Below are 6875 nucleotides of genomic sequence, written 5' to 3' on the forward strand. Positions count from 1 at the left end.
AGAGAATAACCTTCACATCAATGTGAAGAAGACAAAGGAGATGATTGTGGACTTCAGAAGGAACAAAAACATCTACACCCCCCTGAACATAAGAGGATCTGCGGTGGAAGTGGTCTCCAGCTACAAGTACTTGGGTGTACACATGAATGACAACCTCAGCTGGAGCAACAACACCACCAGCCTGATCAAGAAAGCTCATCAGAGACTCTACTTCCTCAGATGGCTGAGGCGAGCTGGTCTGGGAAGCTCAGTCCTCACCTCCTTCTACAGGTGTGCAGTGGAGAGCATCCTGTGCTCCAGCATCAATGTGTGGCATGGAGGCTGCACAGCTGCAGAAAGAAAAGCTTTGCAGAGAGTGGTGAAGGCTGCACAGAAATCTGTCGGAATCAGCCTCCCCACCATCACAGACATCTACACCTCCAGATGCAGGAAGAGGGCCACCTGCATCATGAAGGACCCCACTCACCCAGCACACACACTTTTTGCCCCACTCCCCTCAGGAAGGAGGTTAAGGAGCATTAAGTGTAGAACCACTAGACTGAGGAACAGCTTCTACCCTGAGGCTGTTAGACTCATGAATCTCTAACTAGAATAATCACTGTGAAAAACCATATCATGTTGCTGCTGATCTGTTTCATGTTGCTGCTGATCTGTTTCAATGTTGATGTGTTCATGCGTGCTCATCTGCTCACACAGACTCATGTTCATGTTTGTGCTGATGTTCAATGTTTTATGTTATGAGTGCTTAGTGTATATTTAGTTGATGTTTTTCTTAGTTCATATCTTAGATGTTATTACTGTTTTTCTTATACATTTTATTGTTGGATGTAACTGGGACCCCGTGTACATAATTTCGCTCCACCACATGTACCACATGAGGTGCGAATGACAATAAAGAAACTCTGACTCTGTTGAGTTTTAAGGACAGGTCCATTATCAGAGTCAGTCACGTAAACATGATGGTCAAATCCTGTTTTTTTCATCTGAGACGGCTGTCTAAGCTGAAACCTATACTCTCCAAAAAGAACCTTGAGACAGTGATCCACGCCTTCATAACATCTAGGCTTGATTACTGCAATTCACTTCTGTTTGGAATCAGTCAGTCCTCCATTGCTCGTCTACAACTGGTCCAAAATGTTGCAGCCCGATTTTTAACTGGTACAGGCTATAGAGAGCACATCACGCCAGTTCTGGCCTCCCTGCACTGGCATTCACCTTCGGATACAATTCAAAATTCTTATGTATGTTTTTAAATCACTGAACAGTTCCGCCCCATCCTATCTTACTGATCTTCTGCAGCCATATGTCCCACCGTGCTCTCTGAGGTCAGCAGACCAGATGCTTCTCTCAGTCCCAGAAACTCGTCGTAAGCTCAGAGGTGACATGGCTTTCTCTGTTGCAGGTCCACGACTGTTGAATGAGTTGCCACTGAGTGTCCGGCAGGCTCCCACACTCTCAGTCTTTAAGTCTCGCTTGAAGACCCACTTCTATTCTCTTGCCTTTAACACGGTGTGATTTGTTTTGGTCCGGTCTGTACTCTACACTGTTGGCCATTTTAGTTAGCTTCTGCTGCTATTTGTATCTGTATTTTTATTTTATGTTTTCCTGTCCACTGTACATGTTTGTTTTCTTTTGTACAGCACTTTGGTTGGCCTTGTTGCTGTTTTAAGTGCTCTATAAATAAATTGGTATGGTATGGTATAATTGATTTTTCTGCTTGTCAATTCATACACCACTGCTATGATTTGAGATAAGGTTTCATTAAGGATTAATTTTGAGGAGCGTCCCCTTACCATGTTTTCTGAATTAGTAAGAGGCAGATTTCCCCATTTCGTATTCAGATGTGGGCCACTCCTGGTCCTCGATCTGGTTGAATTTGAAGAAAAAAGGGTTTAGGTTTTAATCCGGGCTGATGGGTTAAAGAAATAGTTCCAAAAAAGAAACTTATTCCAATGGATTTTACCCTAGTTCTTCTCCAGCAAAGACCATCCAAAATTTCCCTATTAATCCACAATTCGTCCAGAGGTTCTTCGGATCTTGTCCTGAGCTCCCTCGCTTCGTGAAGTGGGTCCCCAAACAGCAGAGTTTTCACTGAAACCTTCGTTTATAAAGCCTGAAACTTTGACTGACATCTCCAGACCAGTCACCCTATCAGGCTTAACCCATCCCTTTTGGGCTGGACCTTGGTCCAATTTTACAGGCTTCTTAAGAGATTTTGCCAGTCATTCCTTATGCATATTAAAATCTGGGTGTATTTTGTTCAATAATGCACAGTCATTCTGTGCTGTCCGATGCTAATTGGCTCAGAGCTGTACTCTGGGAATTTCCCCTTGTGTAACACCTGTAGTGAACCTGATCTGACCCTGATGACCTCAAATCTATCAGATGGACAGAGACTGTTATTTCATTGATCTGAATACAGTTTGAGCCATCTGGTGACTTTCTTTCTTGAATTAATCAAGCAGAAAAGACAATTCTCTATGATCATCACTGTTTTACAAATGTTTGATAATCAAATTGTGTTAGTTCACTCAATGTTACAGGTTGAAGAGAACTACTCATTTTTATTTTACATAAACAGTAAGTAATGATTTTTATTCCTCATTTAAAGAAGAAATCAGGTTAATATGCATTTCTTGATTTTCTGTCTGAAATGAGCCAAGTTTTGTAAGTATGTGAAAGGTCGAGTCTTGGTCAACTAAAATGTTTACTGAGAAGAAAATGTCATGTTTAACTATTTCAGAAGATAATAAGAGGGAGACGCCACGAAGTCTGGTTTTTCTGCAATTATCTTTCTGTTAGTTGTTGAACAATCTCATTCTCTGCCCTTGGCTTATCATAACATCTTACGTCACAAAACACACCTCTTTCTGGTCCATCCACGAATCAGAAAGCTCTAAAATTGACCTGGAAGTCAACTCATTTAAAGTGTGGCAACTTCCCGGTTCTGTTAGAGTCTGGTTCTGTTAGAGTCCGAGAGTCTGGGAGTGATAGAGTCCAAGAGTCTCAGAGTGATGGAGGTTCTGAAGAAGTTCTAGAGTCTGAGAGTTCTGAAGGCTGAAGGAGAAAACTCTGATGTCCGATAGAGAAAGTCTGATGTCTGAAGCCCAGAGTGCTTCCGTTGGAATACAGAACGCAGTGACGATGTTGGGATTATAATTTCTGTTTGAACACCACGCACGACTCTCGAAGGATTTCAGCTGCTCAACGGAGACGCTGAAAGAGTCTGAAGGATTCTATACCGAGCTGATTTCATCGTCAACCAGGTAACGATCTACTTCAACCGAGCGTACCGTCGCAAGCTGAGATCTGATGGAGCGTGCACGTTCTGGTCATAACAGATTAATTCCCTCACATATCTCTCTGTAAGATAAATCTCCATTTCCATCTTAAACTCTGCTTTCTCCTAAAATCAGTACAGATATTTAGAAATATCTGAAGCTAAGTCCTTAATCACCGCCGTGTGATTGAAGCCCATTTTCTGTGAAACTTGTCTGTTATTATTTTCATATTTTGCCAAATTAATGTAAATGTTTGATGTTAAACTTTGATTCTGAAAATAAATGACCGCATTCATTTGATGGGTCAAAGATAATAACGTCTCTCGTTCGCATTTCTGTTAAAATTCAATGCACGACATTACACAGTCAGAAAGATGAGGAACTCGTGAAAAGTATGTATATATATCCCCCATATGTCATACTACAGTTGGTGGCGTACGTACGTACGTTACTACTACATTGGTGGCTCGTAACGTGCTCATAAATGACTGTAAAAACGTGTAAAATTGATTTTATACATGTTGGCATGTTGATAAAATAACAGTTTATCAGCTGTGATTGAAACGCAGCCGGAGCTGCGCGCTTGGAGCTCGGCTCTGCAACTTTACGCTGTGTTACGCTGGCAATGTTTTAAAGCTGGGATTGTGTCATTGAGTCTTGTGAAAGCTGAAATTGTACGCTGTTAAGTGTTGCTAAGCTGGCTTTGATCTGTGGAAACGTATTCTGTTTAAACAGACAGGGGGTTCTGCTCAGACCCGGTTTGTCGCTCGGTTCTGATAAGTTCGAACGAGTTGTTTTAAATGGATGGAGAGACGTTTTAAAAGCTGAGCGCCGTCTCAGAACACAGTTAAGAGTTTATTCGTTACATTTTTTAACAGAAAAAGTGCATTTTGACAGTTTAAAAGACAGAAAAGTGACGGACTTCTTCAGATAAATCTAACATGCTAGCTGGGGAAAACGCTGCGTCATTGGTTGAAAAAGACCGTGTGTAACGTTCTCATTGGATGAGGGACGTGTCAATCACGTCACCCGGAAATGAAAATTCGTTTTCATAGGGAAATAAAATCTGCTTTTTAAAGCTAAAAAAGCGCTTTAAAGTGATTTTGACACGCTGGTTAAGTGCTTCGAAGCATACTCGCTGAAATTTTGCCACGTTAGAGTTTAAAATCTGTCATTAAATGATGTTTTTTGAACAACGCTAGCGATGCTAATTTTAAGCTAACAGCTAACAACCGGAGCCTTCACTACGCTTAAAATCACTAAATAAAGCTGCAATATTGTCCCAAAAACTCATGTTCATGCTAAGAAGTCGTGTTTGTTGAAATTTTGCCACGTTTGTGTAAAAAATCCGTTTAGAAATGTTGGTTTTAACCGAGTTTAGCCGAAGCTAACTTTAAGCTAAGCGGCTAACAACAGGAGGTCAACCGAATGCCACAGGAAGTCATAGCGACCCCTACTGGACAACACAAACAGTGTCTGAGCTAAAGTTAATAAGGTTGTACTGACACCTTCTGGATAAACGGAAGATCACAGGTTTTTCACTTCATTTTTAGGTTTAAAGAGTGAAATTAAACGTTTTTATTTTTCTGCAAGGCATTTTTGAGTTAAAAAACGTCCTCAAAGCTGAATAAACACTGTTATCTTGCATTTTAAAAAGTAAGAGGTATTTATGCAAAGAAGCATTTACCAAAAAGATTTTATTCACTGATAATTCCTTAAGAAAGGTACAAAATAAAATTAGAAACTTTTTAAAAGATACGGTTCAAATATTCACAGAGTTGAAAAGTTTACTCATTTGCTGGAGAGATAATACACGTTTAATTGCAAAATCACTAAATAAGAGTAAACTTATCAGGAAAAAGAAACTTTTCTGTTTAAGTTGCCACCTAAAAATAAATCTTCCTATTTAATTCTAAATAGAAGTCACTGACAGGAGGACAACAGGAATAACAGTTTTTCTGAGGAAGGACTGATTAATCCTGATACATCATCAACTTTTCTTTTTCTTTTCACAACTTAGTTATATGAGTAACTGTTAAAATAGCAAATTTCTGGAACAGAACGGTTTAAAAAACGCTTTAAACTGATTTGCTGTGAGAATTTTAGAAAAATTGCAGGTTTATAAAAAATTCAGTGCTTTAGAGTAAAATACACTAAAAACAGCTTGGTAACTGATATCTGTTGAAAAATAAGCACATAAAAGTAACACTGCCAGAAGAGCATTTACTTAAATATTCATGAATTGGGGTAAAACCTGAGAAAGGTACCCACATTTGAATAAGTTGACTTATAACAGTACTTCTGTGTAAACCCAAAAAGCTAAAATAGTGTGAAAACTCATTGACTTGAATACAAATATTTACCTGTAAAATATCTAAAGCTTGCAACTGTTCAAACAGATAAATTGCTACACAGTGAAAACATGACAGGTGTGTTAGAAAAAGACTTTGACCCAAAAGGGATGGCGGACTGCTTGGAGAACGCATTCGCGCTTCTGACAGCGTCCTTACATCCATATATGAATCAGACAGAGCGCATGAACCCAAAAGAGTTATTGGACAATCTGAAGGAGGTCGCAGAAAGTGTGACCTCTACAGAAATTACAAAGTCAAGTTATGAAAAGCTGGCTAAAATTGCAATTTTGCTGAAAGAATCATTCTATAAGGCTGTTGAGAAAGCTGATAACCTCAAACAGAGGTTAGACAGTGAAATAGTGTTTGCTCAGGAAATTGAAGAATACGTCCTTCAATTTAAAAGTGAACACGAGGCCCGCATAAGAAAACATCATGAACAGATGTCTCAAGAACAGCAAAATACAAGTGCAGAAATTGATTTGCTGAACAGCAAACTACAAGTACTTGAAGCATCACTATCGGAAGCCAGGGATAAAGACCGTGCGTACCAATCCGTGTGTTCAGATAACGATGTGCTACAAAAACAGTTGCAGATCGCATTAAAGGAGCTGGACGATTGCAAGGCAGACAAGGCGGGGATACTCCGACAATGGCTGAATTTACAAAGTAAATATCAGACATCACAGGAGCACCTAACAGCTTGTGAGGAGAATCTAGCTACAGCCAGAAACCAGATTTCTGATATGGGGCGGGCTGGTCTGAGACTCAGAGACGAACAGTATCAGGGTCCTTATCAGCCACAACCTCCCCAGACAGATGCTGTTGCACCTCTTCCTCCTGACACCACGCCGTTACCCCCACCCCCATTATGGGCGGTAGGGACAGAACTGCACCAATATGTACCTCTTCCTCCTGACACCATGCCCCCACCCCCACCACCATCACGGGTGGTAGGGACAGACCTGCACCGATATGTACCTCTTCCTCCTTATCAGCCACCCCCACCCCCATTATGGGCGGTAGGGGCAGGCCTTGACCAATCTGCACCAATCACGCATGTGAGACCATTGATATCTTCTCCATCAATGGATGACTTGCAAAAAATCGCAAAATATGTACAACGCTTCATTCCTGGACCGTTGGGCTCATCTGGAACAAAAGCGTACCTCAGAGATCTGGATTTCAGATTGAGATCTTATCCTAACGCTACGGTAGAAGATAAAATCAGTCTGATACGACT

Source organism: Nematolebias whitei, chromosome 1 (assembly GCF_014905685.2).
Source record: "Nematolebias whitei isolate Nwh7 chromosome 1, NemWhi1, whole genome shotgun sequence".
Classification (NCBI taxonomy): domain Eukaryota; kingdom Metazoa; phylum Chordata; class Actinopteri; order Cyprinodontiformes; family Rivulidae; genus Nematolebias; species Nematolebias whitei.